This window comes from Gorilla gorilla, chromosome 15 (assembly GCF_029281585.2).
Source record: "Gorilla gorilla gorilla isolate KB3781 chromosome 15, NHGRI_mGorGor1-v2.1_pri, whole genome shotgun sequence".
Taxonomy (NCBI): Eukaryota; Metazoa; Chordata; class Mammalia; order Primates; family Hominidae; genus Gorilla; species Gorilla gorilla.
This window is the reverse complement of record NC_073239.2, coordinates 12,381,231-12,396,319: the sequence shown is the minus strand read 5'-3', so window position 1 is coordinate 12,396,319 and position 15,089 is coordinate 12,381,231. Positions and strand designations below refer to the sequence as shown.

At 34.0% G+C, this 15,089-nt stretch overlaps 1 long non-coding RNA gene across 1 annotated transcript in view; it reads right to left on the bottom strand.

The window, feature by feature from the left end:
* Positions 1 to 6,973: 6,973 nt before the first annotated feature.
* The window catches only part of LOC129526735 (uncharacterized), a 52,340-nt gene continuing 44,224 nt past the window's right edge, over positions 6,974 to 15,089 (bottom strand). The window contains exon 2 of the long non-coding RNA XR_008671470.2: positions 6,974 to 7,153. This is a non-coding gene — a long non-coding RNA (uncharacterized lncRNA). The remainder of the gene's footprint in view (positions 7,154 to 15,089) is intronic.

Here is a 15,089-nt window from a genome sequence, read left to right as displayed (position 1 = left end):
TTCAAACGTTGAGGCTTAAATATGACCCATGTATTAATCAGCTTTGCTGAAGTAACAAGCAACAACCCCCAAATCCCAGTGGCTTATAAAATTATTTTTCACTCACATTGCCCCTAAATTATGAATTGGTTGTGGTTCTGCTAGATGGGACTTCTAATTCCTGAATCAAAGCAGGACTAGCTCCTCTTTTAGATATGCCACAGGGAAGAGTGAGAGAGCTGGCCAGAAACGTGTGCTGCCTTTTAAAGCTTCTGCTTCAGAAGCTCTGGCATATCACATCTACTCATATGCAACACATAGAGAGAACTAAAGGACTCAAATGTGAAAGTCTTGAGGCCAATATATAATCAAAGGAATAGGCAGCCAATAGTTTTTAAAGAAAAAACAAATTTTCTGGGTTTAGGGGAGAAATCTAATATAGAAAAAGAACTGCCATGAAAGCAATTTCTGTTTTTCTGATTTTCCTGTTATATCTCTGCTAGGATGCCAATACTATAAGAAAAAATAAAATATTATTGCCCCATAACATAGAATAGAAAGCAAAACATCAATAGGAGGAGTAAAAACCAAAAAAAAAGTGAAAATAAATAAAGAAAAGGAGACAGTGTTACAAGGCAGAAGGTAAGTATACAAGAAAAACAAGCTGCAGGAGACAGTACATGTATGGAAGAAATGTCATTTTCTCAAGCCTTAGAGATCTCCACTAAACTAAGCTCTTTGAAGAATAGGCCAAAACTTTGATGAAAATGAGCTCAATTAACAGAAGAATGGTGTAGACTGTATTGCATAGTAAAAAACTCCAGCCCTGTTACATGCAAAATCAAAATTTTAGATTAAAAAAAAGATCAGAGAAAGGCAGTCAAAGAAAAAAATGAGTTCTTGAAATACACCTCACATAAAAATCACTGACTTTCAACACTCCTCTCAGCAATCTATAAGAAGATATCAATTATTCTGTTAACTGAAATAATTCAGTTATATATTTTAAAATATATGTGTTAAGTACTATTGTTTTTCCTTTTCTTTTTTCTTTTTAATGTAGAGATGGGCTCTTGCTATGTTGCCCAGGCTGGTCTTGAACTCCTAGTCTCAAGGAATCCTCTGGCCTTGACTTCCTAAAGTGCTAGGATTACAAGTGTGGACCAGGGCATCCAGCCTGCTCTTTTAAATAAAGATTTTAATGCCAAAAATAAAATTCTACTCTATATTTGAAGCTGAATTTGCAGCTTATCAATAAAAGAATTAAAATATAATAACTAATAAAAATGGGAGAGAGAGAGATTGAAAGAATGAAATGTTAAAAGAGTAAATGAGCCCCCTTCATTATCAATTTTAGAAAGTCTGTAAATACTGCTTAAATTGACAATCAAGAAATAAAGTGTAACTATATTATTTAGTGTTATAGACATAACCACCAAAAGAACTTAAAATACCATAAGTTGCTACTTCTGAGGAAGGGACTGATGGTGAGAGAAAGTAAGGAATCTAAAAATACTTTAACTTTTTATTAAATAATTTAACATTCTTATTTTATGCCATTTTGGTCGTTTACATTCTTATTTCTACACACATGTATTACTTTTCAAATAAGAAAGCATTAATTGGCACACCAGATTGGCCACAGCCCAAGACTAGCCCCACAAACCCTTTTTCACAATTAAAGCTTTACAGAAAATATAAACAGTGACAGTTGGGGGGCCTGGCATAGCAAAACATCTTCTAAAAGGAAAAAAAAAACTTGCTTAAAAACTGCTGATGGGGTGGAGAAGAGGAAAGGAAAAAAACAGTTTAAAAATGCCTAGGGAAGAACCTCTTACTCTTATGCAAGTGGTTCCTCCACCAGGGAGACTAGTTCAATTACTGCCCAGTGGAGTAAAACCCCTTGGCAGGGGTAGGGGAAGGCTCCTGCAAAAGCAGGTGGTTGGGACTGCCAGCCTGCTGTGCCAGATCCTTGAGCCATGCATCCCATGCCTCTAATTGGAGGCATGAAATTTTATGATGATATTTGAACAGAATGAATGTGTGTGTCTCAAATTGGAGCAAAAATACTTCTCAGTACCTTATACAACATCCCTTAGACAAGATACCAAAACACAATCTGAGTTTGAGCCCAGTAAATTTAAAAAAAAAAAAACCCTAATATCCTAATGCTTTCTCTAGTAAGAAATTAAAGTTCTGTACTTTTGTAAATTTTTCCTTTTCTTCTTGGCTGACGGGAAAGTTAGAGCAAAGATCAGTGCCCCAGTTCTATCAACTCATGTTGGGTGTCTGTTCACCTCATTCCCTCTGCTATGGTTTAGATGATATCTGTTCATTCTATTTCTAACTCTCTTATTTTGTATTATGCGTAATCTCATAAGCCACTTCAATTTTTTTTGAAAAACAGGAAGGATGTAAATTCTAAACAAAAAAGATAGAACAAAATATTTTGAAATTTTAGAAACTTTTAAGAAACTCTCTAATGAACTAAATGTAGCTGTTTTAGTTAAAAAACTGTAAAATACAGGAATTTTATATTAAAAACACAAAATGAAAAGTAGCAGTGCTCATGTGCAATTATATAATCATTAATAAATTATAAATAATTTAATAGATACATAATTATAGATTATATAATAGATATATAGATTATAAATAAATAAACAGCAAAATCAATATAGTGTTTTCAAATACTTTTTCAAAGTCACAACAGAAAAGGCCTACATATTAATTATTTTAAAAAACAAATTAGGTTAAAATTTACTAATTCTGTCACTTCATATATGTATATACACACACATATACACATGCACTTCTTTTCTTCACTTATTTTCTTCATTTGCCAGAGCCAATTTTTAAATGGAATTAACTATACTTGGGTTTATCTCTTTGTCATGCACACCATTAATAACCTCACTACTGAAATAAGTTAGTTCTTTATTATTCCCTAAGGCAACAAGAGGCTGTAATTATTTTGTGAATCATTTTATCTTTAATTAATTTGTGTTGTCTCTTACATTAAAATTTAGTAGCGATAAGGTTGAATTGGAGTTTCTGTTTATAGGTTTTGTAAGCAGAGCTATTGACTCACAATTTTCTGATTAATTAAATGAAATATTATTAGGTAATGATTCACATGCTGGAAAAAATAAAGTTCTGTCCAAATATAACTGCTACTCTTTAAAAGTATATTGCAATTTATTATTATTGTCATTTTTCAGAAATGATAAGCTTTGATTGTCATTCACTATGTTATCTTTAAAAATAGATCAGCTGACCTTAAGAAAAATTCATCATTATTCAACACCTCTTTGGCTAGAACGATTTTAGTCCTATTCAGGCAAGCTCAGAAAGCACTTCCACTGCAGGAAATTGAAACCTTAGCTTGTGTTTAAACTCAAAAACTAAATCACCCTTGTAGTAAGCATTCCAGTCTTTCCCCAATTAGTCACACAAACAATTGTATAAAAATCAACCAGTCTATGCAATGATATAATTTCATAATTTATCAAAATGATAAAATGACCAGAACTAAATCAACTATACATAAGGGCATTTTTAGCTAATGTAGATTCATACTATTATAAGTATTAATCTATTAAAAATAATGCAACCAAGGATATTCATAAATGTATATATTATTTACATTACCTTCAAATGTAAAACTTAGTTCTTAAAAATTCAGATATAGGCCGGGCGCAGTGGCTCACACCTGTAATCCCAACACTTTGGGAGGCCAAGGCGGGTAGGTCACCTGAGGTCAGGAGTTCAACACAAGCCTGACCAACAAGGTGAAACCTGATCTCTACTAAAAATACAAAAATTAGCTGGGCATGGTGGCGGCACCTGTAGTCCCAGCTACTCGGGAGGCTGAGACAGGATAATTGCTTGAACCTGGGAGGCAAAGGTTTCAGTGAGCCAAGATCGCGCCATTGCACTCCAGGCTGGGCGATGGGGCAAGACCCCGTCTCAAAAAAAAAAAGAAAACATATCAGATTACTAGAAATTAAAGAATATGTAAGTAAAACAATAAAATGTATTCTTTTATACCATTCTATTGTTTTCCTATCAAAAGTATATAATATATTTAAAAATCCAACGAATATTTTTAATGAACAGGATGATTGATAGTTGTTTTGAGTCTCTCTGCGACATCTAACAAATCAGTCACCAACTGCTGCAGAAGTCCATGGTAGGAACTCAACATTTGCAACGTACCAATTACTCCTTGGCATCCTCCTAGGCCTCTCCTTCTAGCTGGGGCTACCAACCTACAACCTTCTATTTCAACTCCAACCCGGTATCTTGAACCAATTCTGATCTTAAGCAGAATAAGGCCTACCCTAACATTCTGAAATTTAGTATAAGATTATTGGTGCCATTTATTTTGCAACTCAGAATTGTTTTAGGCTTTTCCTTATAACCCAGAATTTTAGTCTTGATTACCCTGCATAGTTTCCTGTGTTTCTGTACATTTACTCTTTGATTTGGTTAACTAGGACACTATTGATTTGATTTAGATTCTACTCCTAGTTACTGACTCTCCACCATACACCCAGTCTAGGCTCCTTTGCTCAGACTCCTCTAAGAGGGAAGAATTAGATAATAAGGAAAGCAGACAAATGAGATATTTTATCCATTATTGATAGATTCACAAAGATATCCATCCCAGGTCCTTCACCCATCTTTCTCTTAGCAGGGAGGATTGTATAGTAAAGGAAGGAGACCTATGAATAATTTTTCATCACTCTTATTAGACTCCCAAAGATCGATGACCTTGAGTGGAAACAAGGCACTTGTTAGGTAAGCAGCATCTAGGCAGATGCTTAGTGAGTACATTCCAAAACAGTATCTTGTTTTCTCCTTGTCATCATGTGCAAAGCAAGTCTAATTAGGTGATATAGTACTTTAGGCAGACTGTATTACCTAATGATAACAACAATAGCTCCCATTCTACATCCCCTTGTGCAACATGAACTTGGTACTCCCCCATTGAGAACTAGAATCTATTTCTCCACCTCTTTGGGTCTGATCAGGCCCTCTGCTACTTTGGCCAATAGAATACAATGAGAGTGATACTGCTCCAGTTTCACCATAGCCCTTAATTGGTCTAAAAGGGTCCAATTTGTGTATCTTGAAAGTCAGCTACTGTGTTAGCAGTGTGAGTACCTTGTAACACCATGCAACAAGAAGCCCAAGCCATGTGGAGAGGCCAGGAAGATGAGATACAATGTGGAAAGAGAGAGGCCAAGAAGCACCAAAGCACTAGATATGTGCATGAGAAACCTACTTTGGATGGTCCACGCAAGAAAAAGGAGTTTGCAGATGACTCTAGTTCTAGCTGCTACCTGGGTGTGACAATGAGCAACACCCTGAGAACTTACCACCTAAGCCCAGGCAATCCACAGAATCATAGGATATAGTAATGTTATTGTTTTAGGTTACTGTGGGGGATGTTGTTACATAGATAACCAGAACTGTGCTATTCATATATTCAAGGTTTTATAAAGTCTTACTCTTCATTGCCAAGGCTTCATTGAATATTTATAGGTTAAAATATTTGAAATTACAATTTCCCAAATAATGTTCTAAATATAAAGCCACTGAGCAATATGTAGATGGACAGTCATCAAAAGATGATTTAGAAAAATCATAGACAATAGATTTTAGTACAATAGACATAGAACAATAAATTTTAGTGGCTCTCCACCTTCTTCAGCTGGAATACATCTGAGGGATACAGCACATTACTATCAATTGCATCAATTGCTATCAACAACAACAGGAGTTTTAGTTTAAAAAGACCCAAAGACTATTTACTGTCAGATCCTTCAGTTAATCATCATGAAAATATTAAATAAAAAATAACCATATTCACACTTTCTTGTCCATAGTGAAGAGTGCTTGGTGAGTTTAAAGAGAGACTTTAGTGATACTCATTTATATAATTTCTTAACAAGACGATGGTCATCTTTAAACCAAACTTTATTTTCAGACGTTTGACTAGCTCTACCCATCATGAAATGTAGTTTGTGAAATTGTGATGTTCACAATCCCAAATCCACTTCTTTCCAGCTGTATGACCTTGGATAAGTTCTTTAATCTCTTTGTGCTTTAGTTTTGTCATCTGAAAAAAAAGGAATAATAATAGTATCTACCCCCTAAAGTAGTAAGGAGGATTAAGTCAGTTAATAATGCATAATAACAGTTTCTGGAAGTAGTAAGCATCATGTAAATGTTAGCTTAATTATTTTTTATCTCATTCATTACATTAGGAACACCTGATTGTAGAATGGCCATAACAAATCCTGGTATCAAATGGATTTCACTCAACAAATAGCCTAAATTCTCCTTAGAGTTAGATAAATGGAAAATACTTATTAAATAGGATTCTAAGTAGTGATTGCTCCTATCACGCTTTTGATCAGTCTTATCAAAAGCAAGCAGAGCACTTTAATTCCAGCTTATTGTGTAACTTTTAAGGAAGATACCCTAACCCAGAAATGTCAAATCGAGCTGACTTAATGAATTAGTACATTGCCTCATCTAAAATGAACACCATGATCCCAGCTAACTTGATGAGGAGTTTTAGCTGGACTTTCCGATTCTTTTAAAGGGGAGTAAAGCTGTTCATTGAAATGTACTTTGCCTGGTCAAATATTTGATGCAGTAAAAAGCAGTCATAAAAGCTGAAACTAAGACTCAGATCCCATGCCAATCATTCTAAAAAAGCAAGCACCAAAGACTGTTTCCTAGAATTTTACCATTTTTTAAAGAGAATATCATACAGATGCTATATTTGCAGTTTATGCTTCATGATTCAGTGCTTTTTCCTGCTAACTATTGAAGCTGAGAAGCTCAACATTCACACACACACACACACACACATACACACACAAATACTACTAACAATGACAGAATCGAAAGTTCTTTATCCAACATCCATTCTTCCTTTCAGCTTTAGTAATTGAATTACAGTTTAAAAAACAGCAAATATGTATGATAAACATTTATTTTCATTTAAAATGTATAAGCAAAGACTACTTATTCTACTCTCTTTTGATGTAGTGCCAAAGTCTTTTCTTTGAATGTCTCCATCGATTGCAATTCTCCATTGTCTTTCTTTCATAAATCACTCTCATAATTCATCTTCTACAATGTCCAGTTTCAGTGTCTTTGAAGAGAAAAGAAGACATTTGTTAGGGAATTAATGCATATCCTTTCATAGTTTGACAATTTTTTTTCCAGGCTTTCACAATTGCCTCCCCACATCTAATTTGGCAATATTTTTAAAAAATAAAATTTGCCTTCATTGTGTATTTCCAAAGAATAAACTTTATTTTCATTTCAACTACTTTACTTTTTACTAACTTGAATATTGTGGGTTTAGATAATATTTGTAAAATCACATAATTCTATCAAAATGTCTGAAATACGCAGGTTTGGGAACAAATATAACTGGATCTTACCAAGCCAAAAAAAAAAAAAAAAGTACTGAATAAGTGGGAATAAAAGTGACCAGTCACATTTGAGATGAGCCTCATAATTGTCAGGATTCAGCATGCACATTCATCATCAGAATATCTGACAGACATAATGCAGAGTTTAGGTTTATCTCTTAGTTTGGTGCAAAAGTAATTGCAGTTTTTGACTTTACATTATGGCAAAAACCGCAATTATTTTTGCACCGAACAAGTAGCAATGATTAAGTAGCAGTTGCATATGAGAGATTTCACCCCTAAAGATATTTTATGGATTTTTCAAAAAATATTCCCTACCTTCTTCTTAATCATAGAAAATATTTTTAAAATATGTATATTTCTAAAGCAGACTATCTTACTGTTTTTGATGTTGGTGTTTATAAAGAATAACAAACCCTTGAGACTATTCACATGTCTTTATTCCTAGGAGGATAATCAGCTATTAGTCACTGTTATGGGTTAAATTGTGACCCTCAAAAAGTCATATGTTGAATTTCTAATCCCAGTACCTCAGAATGTGACCTAATTTGGAAAAAAGATCATTGCAGGTATTATTAGTTAAGATGAGTTCTTAGTAGAGTAGGGTAGGCCCTGGATCCAATATTACTGGTGTCCTCATAAAATGGGGAAACTTGAAAATAGACACACACTCAGGAAGAATACCATGTGAACATAAAGGTAGAGATAGAGGTGATGCACCTACAAGCCAAGGAATGCAAAGATTTCCATCAAACACTGGAATCCTGTTGTTTCAGCCACTCAGTTTGTGGTACTTGGTTACAGCAGTCCTAACAAACTAATACAGTCCATCTTTAGATCAATTTATCCTTAGCTTACAGTCATATTAAGCTTAAATCTGACTTCATCTGGTTTCTATGTATGTCCTTCTCTGCAGCTTCTTACAATTTGTCAGGTCTTCTCTTTTCTAGGTAGGTAGCCTCTTGACTTGAAAATGTTTCTTCATATCATATTATTTCGCTATCCTGATCTCTCTTCTAATGCATTCCTAAAAATACAGTCTTATGCATAAAATTAAAAATAGCATGTGGCCTGCCTAATGCAAAGTAAGGCAAAGAATAAATCACCTTTCTTCCAAACATGATTTTTTTGTAATGACACAGCCCAAGGTGCAATAATGGCAGCACATTAAACTGCTTACCCTCATTGAACGAAAATCTTAGTTTCCACACATGCTTTTTCTAAGCCATGTCTCTTCTGTATTCTTTGTTGGAGCTGATTTTTTTTGATCCAATGATAAAACTTTAATGTTTAATCCCGAGAAACTTCATTTTGCTGCTCTGCCACATCATTCTAGCACATCAAGTTTAGCTTAGAACCTGATTCATTTAGTTAAGTCATTAGGAAAAAAAAGTTGATGTACAGGGAAAGGATAGATTCCCTAAGCCACATTACCAGAAACTTTCTCCAAGCCAAGTTTATCTGTTACGTAGCAATCTGGGATATACCTTATCAGTCAGTTTCCAAGAAATGTAGCTGTACTAACACCAAGTACATATCTCTTCAAAAGTTTAAAGAAAGGTTCTATTACTTTAATAAATACAAATAAATTATATCTCTATCCTTCCCCTGATCTACCAGCCTAACAATTCTGTCAAAAAAAGGACATGAAGCTAATTCAGCATCACTTGTTTTTGGAGAAACCAGGCTGAGTCTTAGTGATCTCTGCTAAGTAATGTAACACATTTCTTCATTTCTTAAGAAATTGACTTCCAAATTTAGCTGAAATCACATTAGAATTCATTATATGACTTTTTCTTCATAAATCTAAATGAACTGCAAAGTTTAACATTTCAATATAATCATGATAAAATTAAATCTTAGTTCATTTTAGAAAGTTAACTTGAAATTGCTAAAGAATGAATAGAGTGCATTTTTCAATGAAAAATGTTTCTAGCTTGCAGTAATGCAGTTTTTTCAGTCATATAAATAGAAGCTACCAAATATGCTTTTGAAAAAATATGATTTATTTCAGAATCGAATTACTGACTTAGAACTTCAGTGCTGTCTTCATTATAGACATTTAGCGTACTTTATCCTAATCTTACTTCTAATCTTTCATTTATACTTTTTCCTTTGATTCGTTCCCTCAGCTCCTTCTAGGACTTTGTTTAAAATATCTCCTGCTCCCTCCCTTTAAAATGCACACTCTATCATTTCCCATCCCCTTCCTTTATTTCCTTTATCACACTTATCCCTTGGCATTATTGATATTCATATATTTTCCATCTCACTTGCTAGAATTTAAACTACACAAGAATAGGAAGTTTATCTGTTGCTTTAACAGCCACATACCCAGGTTTAGAACAGTACCCAGCACATAGTGACTTCTCAACAAATACTTGTTGGAGGAGTGAATGAAGCAATGAAGAGAAGTACCAATTATACTATTAAGTAAACATTTCGCAACCAGAATACTAAGAGACGAATGTAGGCAAGAGGTGGTAACTGAAAACACCAAGTCACAGTTGAGATAAAACTCACCTATACATGGTACAGATTTAATTAAACATAATATTGTATAATTAAAATTACATCTAATATTTTAGATACATGTTTACTCTTTTAGAATTATAACCCACAACTATAAAATAATAGTTCAACAACTCTAAATATCACATAAATTTCCTAATAAAATGCAGCCAAAATGTCACTATGTTTGTAAAAATAACTTTATTTTCCCACTCAATATATAATTTCCTTCTTTAATTCAAATATTCAAATAACCTGATGAGGGAAGAAGCATAGTCTCTGCTGCCCATTCTCGCTATCTGTTTTCCCATTTACCCCTTATTCCCACTCTCATCACCCCATCTTCACTATGCTGGAATTCACTCCCTTCTATACATCTTTATTGTCTATGCTATGAATAATTATCTTTTAAAATCAGAAAAAGAAAGCAATTATTTAAATGAGTATTTAAATAAATGTCTGTTTTGTTTTGTTTTGTTTTGTTTTTAGAGACGGAGTCTGGCTCTGTCGCCCAGGCTGGAGTGCAGTGTCACGATCTCAGCTCACTGCAAGCTCCGCCTCCTGGCTTCATGCCATTCTCCTGCCTCAGCCTCCCGAGTAGCTGGGACTACAGGTGCCCACCACCACACCCGGCTAATTTTTCGTATTTTTTTTTTTTAGTAGAGATGGGATTTCACCGTGGTAGCCAGGATGATCTTGATCTCCTGACCTCATGATCCGCCCACCTCAGCCTCCCAAAGTGCTGGGATTACAGGCATGAGCCACCACACCTCGCCAAATGTCTGATTTTTGTTTGGTTTCAGTTTACAACATTTTTCTTTGCTTGTATTGTTAACACTGTTTTTAATATTGATTAGAAACAAATAGTGCCTTGAACAGTAGATATTTGACTACCATTCTGCTACTAAAAAGTCCTCCCAGTGTCCAATGGTTCATTTAAAATAGAAGAAAATGTAGTTCTACTAAAGATTTCCATAAAATTATTTATAAAAAATTTAGGATGTCTTCAATGAAATGTGTGAAAATATACAGAATTTACTTTAATGCAGTGCTTAAATTGAACCAGTTAGCCAAACTGACTTCTAAATAAGCAGCTGATGGATATATATATAGAGAGAGAGATAGATATGTAGATATATAAATACATAATTTATTAATCAAATGATTGCAGTGTTAAGTAAACAACTAGTACTTTGCAATGTAAAAGCACATTACAGTTTACAAAATATGCCTACATAGCTTCAATTCCAGTGTAAGTTACTATGTCACTAAATGCCACTTTTGGAATCCAAATTTATCCACAATTTCCCCAACCTTTGCATTAGCAAAGCAGCTCTTACAACACTGAGCCCTCAAAGAGCCTCATCTGCCACAAATAAATCAGCTCTTCAAGACAACAGAGCAATATGACTGAGCCACAGCTAGTATCATACTGAATGAAGAAAAACCGAAAGCCTTTCCTCTGAGATCTGGAACAAGACAAGTATGCCCACTTTTACCACTGGTACTGAACATAGAACTGGAAGTCCTAAGTAGGGAAATCATACAGGAGGAAAAAATGAAGGACATCAAAATTCAAAAAGAAGAATTCAAGTTATAGTTGCTTGCAAATGATATGATTTATATTTGGAAAAACCTAAAGACTCCACAAGAAAACTATTAGAACTGATAAATTCAGTAAATTTGCAGGATACAAAATCAACATACAAATATCAGTAGCATTTCTATATGTCAACAGTGAACAATCTACAAAAGAAATCATGAAAGTAATCCCATTAACAATAGCTACAAATAAAATGAAACTCCTAGGAAGAAACTTAATCAAAGAAATAAAGATGCCACAATGAAAACTATAAAACATTGATGCAAGAAATTGGAGAAAACACAAAAAAAGTAAAGATATTCCATCTTCATGAATTGGAAGACTGAATATTGTTAAAATGTCCATGCTACCCAAAGCAGTCTACAGATTCAATGTAATTATTGTCAAAATACCAATGACATTCTTCACAGAAATAGAAAAAAAATTTCTAAAATTTATATGGAACTGCAAAAGACTGAGAATAGCCAAAGTTATCCTGAGCAGAAAGAACAAAACTGGAGGAATCACATTATCTGATAATATGGTTTCGCTCTGTGTCCCCACTCACATCTCATCTTGAATTGTAATCCCCATAATCGCCACATGTCGAAGGAGAGACCTGGTGGAAACCATTGGATCATAGGGGCAGTTATCTCGATGCTGTCTTCATGATAGTGAATTCTTATGAGATCTGATGGTTTTATAAGTGTTTGACAGTTCCTCCTTCACATACTCTTTCTTGCCTGCCACCATGTAAGATGTGCCTGCTTCCCCTTCTTCCATGATTGTAAGTTTCCTGAGGCCTCCCCAGCCATGCAGAACTCTGAGTCAATTAAACCTCTTTTCTTTATAAATTACCCAGTCTCGGGCAGTTCTTTATAGCTGTCTGAGAATGGACTAATACACCTGACTTCAAAGTATACTACAGAGCTAGAGTAACCAAAACGGCATAGTAATGGCATAAAAACAGACAGATAGACCAATGGAACAGAATAGGGAACCCAGAAGTAAATCCATACATCTACAGTGAACTCACTTTTGACAAAGGTGCCAAGAGCATACATTACGAAAAGGATGGTCTCTTCAATAAATGGTGCTGAGAAAACTGGAGATCCATATGCAGATTAATAACATTAATCCCTAGACCCCTATCTCTCATCATTTACAAAAGTCAAATCACAATGAACTGAAGACGTAAATCTGAGACCTCAAACTATGAAACTAATGAAAGAGAACAATGGGGAAATTCTCAGGGCCATTGGTTTGGGCAAAGATTTATTGAATAACACCCCACAAGCAAAGGCAAATAAAGCAAAAATGGACAAATTAGATCACACACAGTTAAAAATCTTATGCACAGCAAAGGAAACAATCCACAAAGTTAAGAGACAATCCACAAAATGGATGAAAATATTTACAAACTATCCATTTGAAAGGGAGTAATAACAAGAATATATAAGGAGTTCAAACAACTGTACAGGAAAAAATCTAATAATCTAAAAATCTAATAATCATTAAAATAGGCAAAAGATATGAATAGATATTTCTCAAAAAAAAGACATATGAATGGCCAACAGGTATATGAAAAGATTCTCAACATCATTGATCAGAGAAATACAAATCAAAACTACAATGTGATATCATCTCACCCTTGTTAAAGTGGCTTTTATCCAAAGGACAGGCAATAATGAATGCCTATTGTTTGGATAAAAGGGTGTGGAGAAAAGGCAACCCTCATACACTGTTGGTGGAGATGTAAATTAGTACAGGCATTATGTAGAACAGTGTAGAGTTTCCTCAAAAAACTAACAATAGAACTATAGTATGACAGCAATCTCACTTCTAGGTATATACCCAAAAGAAAGGAAATCAGTATATTGAAGCTATATGTGAACTTATGTGTTTATTACAGCACTATTCACAATGGCCAAGATTTGGTAGCAACCTAAGTGTCCATAAGCAAACTAGCGGATACAGAAAATATGGATACATATACCCAATGGAGTACTATTCAACTATAGAAAAGAATAAGATCCTGTCATTTGCAATAACATGGATGGAGGTCATTATGTTAAGTGAAATAAGCCAGGCACAGAAAGACAAACTTAGCATGTTCTCACTTATTTGTGGAAGGTAAAAATTAAAACAATTAAACTCATGGAGATGGAGAATAGAAGAATGGTTACTGGAGACTGGGAAGGGCAGCAGAGGTGTGGGGGACAGTGAGGATAGTTAATGGGTACAAAAATATAGTTAGATAGAATGAACAAGGTCTAGTATTTGATAACACAACAGAGTGACTACAATCAACAATAACTTATTGTATGTTTTTAAATAGCTAAAAGAATATAATTGGAATGTTTGCAACTTTAATATAAATGCTTGAGGTCATGTATACCCCATTTACCCTGATGTGATTATGCACTGTATGCCTGTATCAAAATATTTAGTATACCCCATAAATATATATATATATACCTGCAACATACCCAAATTTTTTTTAAAAAAAGAAAGACAACAGAGCACTCACATTTTTTGCTCATTTGTATTTCATGGAAATGGGAGATGAAGGGAAGTCTATGTCATGTGGAAAAAGTGATATAAGGTCCAGGTAATGAAGGTGATCAACTGACTGCAATGAGATAAAAATTGACCCCTGCCCCACTTCTAGTTCCTTCTCTGCCCATTTTGACTGGGAACTTAAAGAAGATATTGGCTGGTACTTGCATTTTTGACAATGCAAGGACACCAGTTGTTCATGAACCCCACTTTAAAAAACATGGCGATAAAATGGTATTGAAGAGTGACTAACTGCATTATAACCAGAGAAGATAGAGGGATGTGAATATACAAATGCCTTCACCCACAAATTTTTAAATAAATTTTATATAAAGTCATAACTCTTTTTAAAACACAGGAATCAAGTTCACATTTTCCATGCTGCAGAAAGGATTAAACATGTAAGTTTATAGCTATTTATTGCCTCCTGAACATCAGCTTGATTAATGTTAGTATATTAACCCAGGTAAGCAAGTTTTAAAGCAAGGAAAAAAAAATGGTTTTGCTATTGTCTATTTTACTCAACCACAGCAGAAAAGAGAGGGAAAAATTATTAGTATTGCAAAGTGCTGAGGAGAAAACATATTTACCCATCTATAAACCCTTTTTCAAGGTTTTTGGGTTTTTTTTAATTTTAAAACAGCATTATTGATCAGGTTGTACTAACTTTGCCTTTTGGAAACTTATTTAAAAAAAGACATTTCAGTTGCCATGATCTAAAGTAATGTTTACCACTATGGTTTACATTTAACATATTGTAGTAGTTATTTTTTAAATTATTTTATTTTGTCATGTAGAGATACTGTGTGTTTTTTTTTATTTGAACTGGTTAGCTCTATAAATTCCTCACTTAAGCTTTCCAAATGGACCATTCTTTTTAAAAAGCCTATAAACAAATAAATAAATAACATAAGAAGAATAAAATAATGAGCTCAAAGTGAAATAAGGAAATAAATATTACAGAAGGTTGGAGTAGAGCACCAGTGAAATAAAAGTGT